Below are 14,991 nucleotides of genomic sequence, written 5' to 3'. Positions count from 1 at the left end.
TGCTTTTTAATCCAACTAGACAGTCTATGTCACTAACTTGGAGAGTTAAGTCAGTTAATATTGAGAGATAAGACTGAGAGGTATTTGGGAGTTCCTGCCATTTAATCCACCTTCTTGGGGGCTGCACCTACTGAGCTCTTCCTATGGTTCTTGGATTCTCAGTTTGGGTGTGGTTTCTTGGCCTTTGTTGTGGTCTTGTTGGTTTTCCATGTGTAGGACATCTTTAAGAATGTTTTGTAAGGCTGGTTTGATGGAGATATATTGTTTCAATTTTTCTTTGCTATGGAAAGATTTTATGTGGCCTTCAGTTATGAAAGAGAGTTTAGCTGGGTACAGTATTCTTGGTTGATAGTTGTTTGTTTTTAGGACATGGTATATATCATTCCAGGCTCTTATGCTTTGATTGTCTCTGCTGAGAAATCTGAGTTGATTCTATTTGCTTTCCCTTTATAGATGATTAATATTTTCTCCTTGACAGATTTAAGGATCTTTTCATTGATCTGAATTGATCCTGTGTGCATTAAAATGTCACTTTGGGATGTCCTATTCTAGTCTGGTCTATTTGGAGTTCTAAAAGTTTCTTCTATCTGAATAGGCCTATATTTTTGCATGTTTGGGAAGTTCTCTGCTAGGATCCTATTAAACAAATTTCCTAGACCATTAACTTCTGTCTCTAGGTGCTCCTCTACACCCATTATCCTCAGATTAGGCCTTCTGATGGTGTCTTCCAAGTGTTGAATAGATCTATATTTCTTGGAATTGTCTTGGATGGTTGTACGTTCTTTCTGTATAATATCTAGGCTGTCTTCAATTCTCGAGATTCAATCTTCTGCATAGTCTAATGTGCTGTTGAGACTTTCTACTTTGGTTTTTTTTATTTCTTTTCCTTCTAATTGGTCAGCTCTGATGGCTTCAAATTCTTTGTTGAAGCTTTGTTATAGATCTTGTATGAACTTCTTTACTTCCTTAATTTGGTGTTCAGTGTTTATTCTCAAATCACTTAGTTGATTGGTTATAGTTTCCTTGGACTCCCATTCCTTCTGTTGGGTTCCATTCAGCATTCCTTTTGTGGTTTCCCTTACTTCCTTCAGCTGTCTGTTAATGGATTCTATGAATGCCTTTAGTGATGTTTGTGTATTCTTGTCCTGCTCTCTCAATTCCTGTATCACTGTTTGCTTAGCTTTCTCACGTTCAGGCCATTCCTGTATTTCTAAGTTTTCTCTGCCTGTTCATGCCATTCCGGCCTTTCTCTTTGAGTGTTCTGAAGCTACTCAAGCAATTCCTTTATCAGTTTTTGAGTAGCTTCCTCACACTCATGATATTCCTGTATTAACTTTTGGTTTGCCTCCACTCTCCCCCTATCATGCTTATACAGAGTCTTTGTAGGTTTTCAATTTTTTCCTGTATTAAACTTTGGTTGGCCCTCTCTCTCTTTTATCAAGTTCATACAGAGTCCTTTGTAGCTTTTCAATTTTTTCACTTACCATGTTTGCCAGCAGTGTTTGTAGAGCCATTTGGGAGCTCTCCTCTGGATTATTCATTATCTGCTCTGTCCCCTGATTATCATGAGTGGGAATCAAGATACCGGACTTGCTATTTTTCATGTGGTTTTCCAGCTTACTCTGACCATTTGGGATGAAAGTAACACCAGTTTTGTGCTAGAACAATATCTTCATGCAAACATCAATCAAAGTCTGTAGTTGCACAGTCAAAAGTCTGAAGATACTACTAGTTCAACAGATATATCTATTCAACATCAAACAACTATATATTAATGGGCTACGAACCACAAAGAAGAATTTTTCAAACTAGAAATTACTAGATTTAGAGAGAGATGTGGGTAAAAATAGGAATAAAGGGATGTGGGAAGGCACAGGGAGAGTTAACTAAGTCCTAATTTCAAAGTGGGAAATTGTGGGACCAGCTCAGCTGGAGCACTGGGACTGACGAGACAGGTATCTCGGGATAGGTGGGCAAGAAGTCAGCGAAGTGACAAACAGACACAGACTCAAAAGAGTTACATCTGAGTGTATCTTTATTGAGGAGAATTAACATTTTTACACAATGTGTGATTGTGAAATAGATTCTTTGTTTATTTAAGCACGTAATCAATTTTTTTAAAGGCAAAGCATTGATGAATTACATGAAAATTGATGACTATTCCACCAACTGTTTAAGCTAAGTGGTGTGAAACAAGTCTAGCATATTGTTTAATAGAATACATCATCTATTCAGTATTTTTATGTTTAATAATTAACAAACCTAAAACAGGGCTGTACTTATATTGTACTCTTTTTATTTTTATTTTTATCCAACTATTTTCATCTTTATTAGCTCCTGTATAAGGAAATGGTTCTTTGGGTCTTTTAGGAAATATGATGTTACCAACTTTATATTTTGTGTGAAACCACCATCTATGTCCTATAATGTAAGTTGGATTAAACTTAATCATAACTGTTGGGAGAATCTTTCTTTTTCTTTTATAATCAGAGGTCCCTTCTTTTTTAGAACTCTCTGAACTACTGGGATAACTCTAACTTAGTTTAATTCATTGATTTTGTCTGTTGGACATATCTGGAAATTTTAAGTCTCTATATTTACTATGCATGAGCTGCAAAACCGCTTGAGAAGTTGTAGGAGTTTCTGGAGGCAACGTCACATCAGATGATAGATTGATTGGGGCATTGCCCGCATTTAATCTTTGGCCTTAGTCTTTATTACTTAGAGAAGCTGTCTCTATTGGAGAAAAATACAACATGCTCTGTTCGTGGATCAATAGAAAAATAGCCAAAATGAGAATAAAGGCAACGAATGTACAGCCAAGAAGAATATAGTAAGAATAAAGGTAGAGGCTATAAAGGTGCAGCCAAGTGTATGGGAAGCCTTGAATCAACACCCCCTTCCTGCAGGCATGCTTCCTTGAAGCTCTTTGTCCAACGTGATCTCTCACACAGACTCCACAGAAGGTGGTGTGACACCAACTGGTCACAGAAAGATGTCCACTCAGCTGGAGATACCAGGAACCACAAACCAGAAGCCATCTATCCACCACAGGCAGCTTTAAGGAAGTGCTCCACCCACCTGCACTGGCCTCTCTTTGCTGAACCCAGCTAAGGACTCCTTGCAGACACATCTTCATGGCTGCTTTGCCTGTTGTGATCTCTGCTCCTTTCCAAAGGCTTGCTTTGGCAGCTTCCCCTCCATTGTGCCTGTGCCTCTTGGACTGGGTTCCCATGGTGGTTGGATATTGAGCTGCTTGTTAGAGGAGGAAACAAGGGTTGCTGTGTACAATGGCAGGCCTGAACTGGCCTGGAGGCAGGACAGATGCTCTCTCAGGTGGGACTTGTCAGAGCACAGAGCAGGCATACTGCCACTGGGCCTTGGGTCACTGTGGTGAGCAGCAGTCACACTGGAACTTCTCTTTCTCAGAGAACAATGGGTTAAGTCTGACTAGATTGTCTTCTCTAGGGAATCCGGTTCTTCACCAACTCCTGGGGGATGCCTGGGGCTTGAGCCTATGCCAGGCTCCACTCCTGTCCAGAAACTTTCATTCCAGAAGTTTCAAACAAGTGTTTGTGGCGTGGCAGGAAATAGGTTGGATGAAAGTAGAGAGAGAGAAAAAAAAGAAAGAGAAAGAGAAAAAAGAGACAAGAAAAAATGGAAAAGCAAAGATTAAAAAGTAAAATGTGCAATGCTTAATATTATGCAAATATGAAAATGAAATATTCAGAGAAGAGCATAGATATAATGAGAGAAGGGGAGGGATATAAAGGACACGTGAAAAACTTAAAAATAAAAATACCTAAAATATTATATATATATGAAGAAGTACTACTGCTATTAAGGAATTTAAGTCTAAGAGGTTTTGAATTGAGTAATAAATTTCTGGATTAAGTGTGTATACAATAGGGGATAAGGTCTAATAATTGACTATGGGTATATCTGAAGATGTGCAGAACAGCAATTAAGTCACACAAAGAAGAACAAAAGAGAAAAAGTGAGAGAAAGAAAAAAAAATCAAATGTTCAGTAGAACTAAACAAAAAACAAAAAAATTTAAAAAAAATTTAAAAAGAAAAAAAGAAAGAAAAACACACACACATATACCCCTAAAATAAAAAGTATAAGAGGAAGAAAAAAAAGTTAGTAGAAAATAATTTAACAAATTTTTAAATAGGTAAAAATTAATTTTTTTTTAAAAGTTTTAGAAATTTTTTTTATAAAAGATACAAAAAAGAAGTTCTTTGATTTTCTTGGGAGGAGTGGAAGATCCTGTATCTCCCTTGTGTCCATAACCAGCCTCTTGTTGGAGTCTCTGTTCTTATTGTGGTGTTTGACTTTCCTGTTCCTTGGTTGGTTTCTTAGGTCAGTTTGTTTGAGCAGGCAGAAAAATGCTCTGCTTTATCCAAGATTTTGTGATCTTCCTCCCAGGCTAGTTCAATGGGAGGGAGATCTGCTTTGAGTATCACAAAAGAGGGAGATGGCTGTTTCCGCAAATTTGGAGATGTTGTGATGAGAGTAGGTTCTGGGTAGAGTTGAGGCCTTTCAGCAAACAGGAGCTTTGTTCTGGGAGGTAGCTTGTGAGAAACTCACAGAGCCCAGCCTGGACCCATTCTTAGGGTTTATGTTTACTGAATTTCAATTGATTGTCGAGGCTGCTATATGGAGGGGCAGCCTCTGGCTCTGTTTACCCAGTGAAGAAAGCCACTCCTGGGGCTGGAGGCCAAGCTGGGTGACTTTTCCTTGGGTGGAGCTGAGTCTGTCAGGTCAGGTTAGGTTCTTGTGACCTGCTAAACACTCTAGTTTTCTTCCAAGGCCTGAGTTGGAGCTAGCAGCTCAGCCAGGCCTTTGTCAGTATCAAAGATGGAGATCTCCAGTAGTGGGGGAGGGAGGAGTGGCCTTCCCTCCTCTGTTCCCTGAGAAGGAGTGAGGATGTCAGGCTTCTACTTATGCCAAGACTTGGTTCCTGGGTTGTCTCTGGTCTACGTACTGCATGCTGAAGATGTTCGCTCCTTGTCGGTTCTTGCTGGTGTTGTGTAGAATCCGCTCGCCTGCCACCTCTGGTTCTTTCCTCCCTGACTCTATGTTGCCCGTATGGTGGTTTCAGCCGCCTCCGCTGCAGCCGCAGAAGAAGCTGGGTCTGCTGGCAAGTGCTCAGATCTGTCTCCTTGCCTGGATTTTCCCTCTCTGACCTAACTCTCTGTATGTAATGGCACACTTGGTGTGATTCTCTGGCTTAGGACTGTTCACTGGAACACTAAAACTGCTTTCTATGCGAGAGCTTGTTTAGTCTCCAGCTTCTCCTCTGCCATCTTCCTGGAACCCCAAAGAAACATCTTATAAATATGTTAGAAATAATAGCAAGAAAGCCAAAAATATCTTTGGGTTTATTTTGCCTACCATCAACTTACCTGACCAGTTCTGCTGTCCCAGACGTATACTACTTATTGCAAATGAGGGAAACAATAAGACCTATGTTTCTTTGGGCCTGGCTTGATAATTTTTTTCCCCAAGTCTTTCCATTTCCTCACAAATGGGGAAATGTCATTCTTTTTGATGGAAGCAGAGCATTCCACTGTGTTAGTATATACCATATTTTCTTGATCCATTCATCCACTGATGGGCATCTGGTTCCATATCTTAGCTATGGTAAATAATGTTGCAATAAACATAGTCATGCTGGGAGCTTTAGTGTGGTCTTGTTGTGATCATTTGGGTAAATGCCCCAAAGTGGTTTTGCTGGGTCTTAGGGGAGCTCTATGTGGAGTTTTTTGAGGAACCTCCATACTACTTTCCAATGTGTTTGAACAAGTTTACTCTCCCACCAACAAAGCAGTAAGTTTTGCTTCTGTCCACATCCCCTCCAGCATCTGTTGTTATTAGAGTTTTTGATTTTAGCCATTCTAACTGGTATGCGGGAGTATCTCAATGTTGGTTTGATTTGCATTTCTTTTATGGCTAGGGAGCTTGAGCATTTCTTCATGTGTTTATTGGCCATTCATATTTCCTCTTCAGAAAAGTTTCATGTAAGGCTTTAGACTACTTATTTATTATCAGGCTGTTTCTTTGAGGATTTATTGTTGGGGGATTTAAGCTTTTGATTTCTAAGTACATTTTAGATACGAGAACCTTGTCCAATGAATGTCTAATGAAAATGTCCTCCCAATCCATGGGCTTTCAATGATCCTGCTAGTTTGAAGAAGCTGTGCAGGTTCATGCAATCCCATTTTTCCAATATTTTTTTATTTGTTGTATTTATGGGTCTTTATTAAGAAAATTTCAACCTGTGCCAACAAAACCTAGAGTTTATCGTATTTTGTCCTGTAATGTTTTCAGGGTGTCTGCTTTGACTCCTGTACCTGATTCTGGTGCAGGAATATATTGAAGGATATAGCCTTACTTTTTAATGGGTGTTTAGCCAGTTTGGGCAGCACTATTTACTGAAGAGGCTGTCTTTCTTCCATTCTATTTTTCAGTTTGCTTATTGAACATTAGGTGGCTATAGGTCTGTGGGTTCATTTCTGGGTTTTCAGTTCTATACCATTAGTCCTCAGGTCCTCTTGTGCCAGTACCAAGCTGTTTTAATTACTATGTCTATATAGTAGAGATTGATATTTGGCATTGATATTCTTCAAGCAATGTTCTTTCTGTTTTGTTTTGTTTTTTTGTTTGTTTGTTTTTTTGCTATTCTGTGTCTTTTATTGTTCCATATAAATTGTTGGATTGCTTCTTCTAAGAGTTTTATATTCAGAGGTCTGGTATAATTTACCTCCATCTCATATCCTAAGACAGACCTTTTATATACTGTTTTTATCCCTTACAAGGGATAAAATATTTCCACCCAAATATGTTTTTAAAGATATTTATGTTTGCAAGTAATTACTTCACTCCTTGCTGAAAATTTTCATTAATAAGAAAAGTTAACTATGCTCCAGTCAGTCGGTTTCATTGGGTGAAGTATATCAATGTAATTATCATTTTTTGCTGTGAATATTATTTGGGAACAGGATAACTACTTTTCTAGAACGAACAGACCATTGAAACGAGTATAAACAGTAGGATTATAGAAGTTAAGAAGACACCAGCACCACACTTCTACTGAAACCTAGCCAATTTCCAGTGAATTCTATGATGGAAATCATAGCACTGAGAAATGGAAACTTCACTTCTGTTTTTGTGCCAGAAGGAAGCATTTTACTTCACATAAGTTTCCTTGGTGATGAAGCACCCAAAATCATGAACTGGAAACTGATTATATAAGTAATACAGTAATTGGGGTCGCACACAGAAGAGGCACTGAATGTGACCACTGAAAATTAAATATCTATTTGATGGAAGGGATTCTTGCTGTTTTTGGTGAGTCTTCTATTTTTAGCAGACAACTAAAGGAACCCACACCAGTTATCATACTGTGTATATCCGTATATGTTATTCATTTTACTCTTGGGTCTAAACATTTCTCATATTCAGAGCTTTTCTGAGTATCAGCTGTTGTTCCCTAGAAGTTTATTTTCACATCCTATTTCCTATGTTTCATTGAAATGCCACAACACTGTACTTTCAAGTGACGTACTGTTTCTATCATGGAATTTTAGCAAAAATGTCTAAATTTCTATAATGATTTTCTGTCAACTCCCTAAATGCATAGGTTAATCTTTTAGAGGAAGCTCTTTAGCAGAATTTCATAGAAATTATTTACAGCAAACATGTTAATATCAATTTGTATTTTGGAAAAAAATGGTCTTATTCAATGGGTGAAGTTTTCCATGACTGCAGTTTCAGTAGCTTCCTGAGAATTTTCAGGCGTAATTTTGAATTCTGATTTATAATGTGGAAATGCTCTATGAGAAATATAATAAACACAGTATATATATATTATATATATATATATTGAAATCCATGTGTATTAATAAGGTTGTTGTAAAATTCATCTGAACCATTTTGTGAAATTGGCTGCTTTTTCTTCATATGCACCAATTAATAGCACTGGATTAATTCTACAAAAAAAAAAAAACAACTTTTAAAGTCAAAATTGTATATAGAAGAAATTCTGGTCAATATTCTTATTTTAATCAGGACTTCAAAAAATCTGTTGTTATACATGGCTATTATGTCATTATATAGAATTTCTATTTTCTTCATGTCAACATGTTTCTAAACATGGACCTAGAAGCGACATAGTAATACCCTTGATTTGTGAAAAAAAAAAAGAAAGAAAGAAACAGGAAGGTATTTAAACATATTTTGCAATTATCAGTGGTACCACACAGGAAGAAATCCATAAAGCAAGTCTATTTACTTAGGATCATATGGGAAATAAATTGGAAATGAGAAATTAGCATACAGAATCCAGCAAGGATGAAAAGAATCAATTATTTTTTTGGTAATCACAAAGGATTTACAATCACTTAATTGGTGAAAATTGCTAAGTCACCTATAAGCAAATAGTCATTAACAATTCTGAATAAGGGGACATATTTCATGAATAAACAGCATTTGGAAAACAAATCCCAAAATAATTTTGTGTTAACCAACGATTCAAAAATTAGTGACATTTTTCTTTACCTGAATCATTTTTTGAATTATTTATTTACTTAATTTCTGCATGGAATAAAGTGATGAATGATTGGAAGTCTTCCAATATAAGTCTCCTCAGAGCTAATACAGACTTTTCAGGTGACATTCCGTAGGATTTAGATTTCATGTAGTTAATATTATTATTACTCACATATTTTGTCTTTAGGTGGACGTGTTATATGTTTTCACCTGACAAAAACAACACTGTATTAGTGGATATAAGTTCCCCAGCTACGCTTCCTTTCAGATGAAGATACATTTAATTCAGTAACTTTGTCCAAACATCGAACAGGTGGTTAACGTTCATTACAACTACAGTTTCTGAATGAGAAAACCCTCCATTTCTCTCTGAATTTCCTAGAGAAATAATTACCAAAGTCTGTCTGCTTGACGAATGATATTTCCTAATCTTTAAGTAACACTATTTAAAGTGACTCCATGATAATTCAAATATCATAACCTCATACTGAAAATAATTGGTTGTTTATATTATAAGTATTCCACATCCCCTCCAGCATTTGTTGTTGGTAGAGTTCTTGATTTTTTGCCATTCTAACTGGAGTGAGGTGTATCTTAATGTTGTTTTGATTTGTATTTCTTTTATGGCTGGGAAGGTAAAGCATTTCTTCATGTGCCTATTGGCTATCCTTCTTTCTTCTTCAGAGAAGTTTCCTCTTAAGTCTTTAGCCCACTTATTTATTGGGCAGTTGTTTCTTTGAGGATTTGTTGTTGCAGGATTTAATTTTTTGAGTTCCAAGTATATTTTAGATATGAGACCCTTGTCTGTTGTATGGCTAGTGAAGATCTTCTCCTAATCCGTAGGCTTTCTATTGATCTTGTTAGCTATGTCCTTTGCCATGCAGAAGCTCTGCAACTTCATGCAATCCCATTTGTCCAACATTTCTTTGATTTGTTGTGTTTCCGGATCTCTATTCAGAAAATTTTGGCCTGTGACAAGGAGACCTAGGGTTTCTCCTATTCCATCCTGTAATGTTTACAGTGTGTCTGCTTTGACTCCGAGGTCGTTGATCCATTTGTAATTGATTCTGGTGCAGGGTGATATATAAGAATCTAGCTTTAGTTTTCTACATGTAGTTAACCAATTTTGCCAGCACCATTTACTCAAGAGGCTGTCTTTCTTCCATTCTATTTTTTTTAAGCTCCCTTATTGAAGATTAGATGGCTATAGGTCTGTAGGTTCATTTCTGGGTTTTCAATTCTATTCCATTGGTCCTGAGATCTATTCTTGTGCCAGTACCAAGCTGTTTTGATTACTATGGCTTTATAGTAGAGTTTGAAATTTGGTATTGATGTTCCTCCAGCAGTGTTCTTTCCGTTGAGGAGCGTTTTTGCTATTCAGGGTCTTTTATTGTTCCATATGAATTTTTGGATTGCCTCTTCTATTTCCTTGAATAATGAGGTTGGAATTTTGGTAGGTATCGCATTGAATTTGTAGATAGCCTTGGAAATATTTAACAGACATCTACCGAATATTTCACCCAACAGCATCAGAATACACGTTTTTCTCAGCAGCACATGGAAAAATTTTCTTAAATAGACCACACTTTAGGCCACAAAGCAAACTTGTCCAAATTCAGAAACATTGAAGTTATACCGTGCATTCTCTCTGACCACAAGGGAATAAAATTAGAACTCAACACCAAAAGCCACCAAAGAACGTCAGGTAACACATGGAGGCTGAACAACACACTGCTGAATCATGAGTGGGTCATGGAAGAGATTAGAAAGGAAATTCAAGTGTTCATGCTATTCAACAAAAATGAACACACAAATTACCAGCTCCTCTGGGACACAGCAAAGGCAGTACGCAGAGACAAGTTTATAGATCTGAGCTCCTACATCATCAAATTGGAGAGATCTGAATCCAACAGCTTAATGACACATTTACTCCCACTTTTAAAAGGTTGAATGATTAAGTCGTATTTTTAGTAATACCTAGTTGACTTTCATGTGTTCTACATAAATCTGCTAATAGAGGCTTTACTTAAAAATTATGCAATTATTATGTTCCAAGATGCATGTAATTTATACAATTTTGATTAAATATATAATCAATGCATAAGCCTATATGTAAATATATAAATCCACATATTCACTGATATGTCTTTATATATTCTGTTTACTTTTTACATTATATATTACCAATGTTTGTTTTAAAAAATATGTGATATATACATAAAAAATACTCCTGGAGACTTTCTCTTTCCTCTTCTTTATATTTAATATTTGCTCTTACATGCTTTGAGAAATCTTAGCCTGTTTTACCCTTACTTGCAATCAGTATGAATTTAAGATGTGAATGAAGAAGATATATACAAAGATAAAGCATATCTACAAGGCAGGCAAAGGAGCATATTTGTCAGAAATGGAATAACTTGTAAAAAAAATGCCTTGTTTTGAACTTACCTTTTAAGAACATTAACATAAAATTTGACAATCTTATAAAAGATAAACACTGTCATTCTCACACAATGTCCATTCTTAGTAGAGTGTTTTCAACTTCATGTCAGAATGGTGACCGAGAATGTACATGAAAGTTTTATGTAGAATCAGCCTACAAACATAACCTGAATCAATATGGAGAAGATAATTTTCACTAGAAATATTTGTGATGTTTTTGCCTCATCTTTCAATAGGTACCATTCATGAGCACAAGCATTTTCTGAAATCCCAAATAATGCAGGCTTTTTTCCTTCTCAAAGAAAGAATTTTCAAATTTTTCCTAGCTATCACTATGAACCAATCTAAAGAAATGAAGAAAGTAATACATAAATATTGATTTATTGCAGCTGCATGGACCAAAAATGAATGCTGGTATCTAGGCAGAACAACTTAGAAAGAAAGAATATCTGATGTCTAGATGAAAATGTGTGAGAAAAAAAATACCTAAGAGTTAACTAAAGAAGTGAGGGACATCAATTATGGAAACTTTAAAATTCTGAAAAAGGAAATTAAATCCCGACTAAGGAAGTGGGAAAACCTGACATGCTCCTGGATTGGGAGGATTAACATCATGAAAATGGCAATACTGGCAAAGGCTATCTACAAATTCAATGTGATACCTATCAATATTCCTACCTCATTCTTCAAGGAAATACAAGAAGCAATCCAAAAATTCATATGGAACAATAAAAGAAGCCAAATAGCCAAAAGAATCCTTAGCAGAAAGAACAGCACTGAAAGAATACTACAAAGACATAGTAATCAAAACAGCTTGGTTAGGGGCACAAGAACAGATTTGAGGACCAAGAACTGAAGACAAAGACCTGAACACACAGACCTATAGCCACCTAATTTTCAATAACATAGCTAAAAAAATAGAATGGGAGCAAAACAGCCTCTTCATTAAATGATGCTAGCAAAATTGGTTAAACACTTCTAGAAAGCTACTGCTAGAAAATTATGCATATCATCCTTCACCAGAATCAACTCCAAATAGATCAAAGACCTCAAAGTCAAAGAAGATACTGTGAAAACATTACAAGAAGGAATACAAGTAACTTTAGGGCTACTTGGCACAGACCAAAATTTTCTTTTTTTTCTTTTTAAATGGTATTTTTCCTTTTCCTTTTTCTTTTTTTTTATGTTTTTTTTTTCGTTGAAATACTGTGCAGAAGGGTTACAGTTACATGAGCAAGGTAATGAGTGCATTTCTTATCAAGCATTGAATGACTCAGAAACACAACAAATCAATGAAAGTTTGGACAAGTGGGATTGCATGAAACTGCAGAGCTTCTGCATGGAAAAGGACATAGCAAGCAAATCTATAGAAAGCCAACCAATTGAGAGAAGATCTTCACTAGCCATAAAACCGACAAGTGTTTCATATTTAAAATATACTTAAAACTCAACAAGTTCATGTGTGTCTACTACAAAAAGATTAAGAGATGAATATATTCTACTGTTAACTTTTCATTTCACTAAAAAAATCGTCACATTTAAAATATCTAATTTTGAAATATGTAATAATGATTTTTCTTCGAGAATTTTATTCCCCACAGGACTTAGTGACATTTACTTGCCTATCACAATGGAAGAAGCTACACATGTTTTAAGAATTTATTACTTGATCGGGTTCACCTTATATTCTACACAGAAATTCACTGATGCAAACAGTACAGGAGAGATAGCATTAGTCCTCATAGTCTGAAATTTTAAACATGAGAGAGTACATCAGAAGTTAATTCTCACAGTAATACTCAGTGTCACAATTTAATCTTTGTTCTCTGAATAGGGATTACTCACATATTCTTAAAGGGAAAAACAGCAAAGCTTTTTCTCTAATATAGTTTTTTCATTTTCATAGGAATCTATTGATCATGAGATTTTGCTGCAATATCCCTATGATAAAAATCATAAAATTAGGTCCTGCTGGTTCCCATCCCATCTGGTGAAATGTAGAAAGGTAATGTTTCAATGGAAAATGTTGGTACCACATAAAGTCTTCAGTTCATGTGTATATTTTGGTACTTTTTTAAAAGATGAATATTGGATATATGTGTCAATTACTTCAGAGTGAGTGGGAAGAAATGTCTTGGACAGACTTTTGAATATCTTCTGAAATCTCAGCAGAATGTAATGGAAACTAAGACAGTGGAAATTCAACTTGTGTAATTCTACAGAGGAGCATAGGAAAGATGTTTTGTGTTGGACAATTATTTTAAACTCTGTCAGATTTCATTAACTTTGGAGGTGCTTTCCTTTTATTCACCATTGCCTAATGATGAAAAAGTAAATTACTAAAATTTGTAAAGGTTAAAATTTATTATGTTAAGACAACCACTTTATTATCTTGCTGAATTCAGCTTGAATCCTTTAGGGTTCAGTCCATGATTATAAAGTGATAACTTCGAAAGATTCATTGTGTCTCTTTCTATACTTAAGGTATTGGTTACAAAATTGTTCTTAGTTTGAAAAAAATCAGAATTTGAAGGGTGACAGAACTGTGTATAGAAAATTATTTTTTCTTAATTTAACATTGCTATAATAACAGTTTCTGTTATTGTGTTTTGTAAAGAAGACAACTGATATGATCCACCATTTGGTATATTTTCAAATATCCTTTTCTATTACCCTCTGCATACATCCGAGTATCATTTTTTAATATGAGCCTGGACACAAGTTTCATAGAGATTCTTATATGAGCTATCAAATGAGAAAAGAAGAGTTGCTCTGGCAAATTAACCAATTTACCAAGCCAGACACCAACCACCCAATCAACCCAACAACCAACCAAATAAACAACTGCCTGACCAGTCGAACAACCCATCTTTTCAGGGTTAGGTCAGAGCTGTGCCAGATGTCATTACATACAGAATTTTTCCAAGGGTGAGGTGGTATCTCAATGTTGTTTTGATTTGCATTTCTTTTATGGCTAGAGAGGATGAGCATTTCTTCATGTGTCTATTGGCCATCCTTCTTTCCTCTTCATAGAAGTTTCTCATTAAGTCTTTATCAACTTATATTGGCCGGTTGTTTCTCTGAGGATTTGTTGTTGGGGGATTTAATTTTTTGAGTTCCATGTACATTTTAGATATGAAACCCATGTCTATTGTTTAGTGAAGATCTTCTGCCGATCCCTGGGCTTTCTATTAATCGTGCTAGCTATGTCCTTTGCCATGCAGAAGTTCTACAACTTCATGCAATCCTATTTGTCCAACTTCTTTGATTGTTGTGTTTCTGAGTGTTTACTAAGAAAATTTCGGTCTGTGTCAAGGACACTGAGTGCTTATTGTATTCTTTCCTGTAATGTCTTCAGTGTGTCTGCTTTGAATCTGAGGTCTTTGATCCATTTGGAGTTGATTCTGGTGCAGGGTGATATATGAGGATCTAGTTTTAGTTTTCTACAAGTAGTTAACCAATTTTGCCAGCACAATTTACTGAAGAGGCTGTCTTTTTTCCATTCTTTTTTTTATCTCTCATCAAAGATTAGATGGCTGTAGGTGTGTGGGTTCATTTCTGGGATTTCAATTCTATTCCATTGCCTCCTCACTTCTGTTCTTGTGCCAGTACCAAACCGTTTTGATTATTGTGGCTTTGTATAGAATTTGAAATTTGGCATTGATACTCCTCCAGCACTGTTCTTTCTGTTAAGGATCATTTTTGCTATTAGGGGTCTTTTATTATTCCATATGAATTTTTGAATTGCCTCTTCTATTTGCTTGAAGAATGAGGTAGGAACATTGATAGGTATTGCATTGAATTTGTAGATAGCCTTGGGAAGTATAGGCATTTTCATGATGTTGATCCTTACAATCTAGGAACATGGGAGGTTTTTCCATATTCTAAGTTCTGTTTTAATTTCCTTTTTCAGGTTTTTATTTTTATATTATTTTATTTTATATGTCGGTCATGGGGCTTGAACTCTGGGCTTGAGTGCTGTTCTTGCACTCTT

Source organism: Dipodomys spectabilis, unplaced genomic scaffold (genome assembly GCF_019054845.1).
Source record: "Dipodomys spectabilis isolate Male_0828 unplaced genomic scaffold, ASM1905484v1 ptg000626l, whole genome shotgun sequence".
Lineage (NCBI taxonomy): Eukaryota > Metazoa > Chordata > Mammalia > Rodentia > Heteromyidae > Dipodomys > Dipodomys spectabilis.
Note: the sequence above shows the minus strand (reverse complement) of the source record.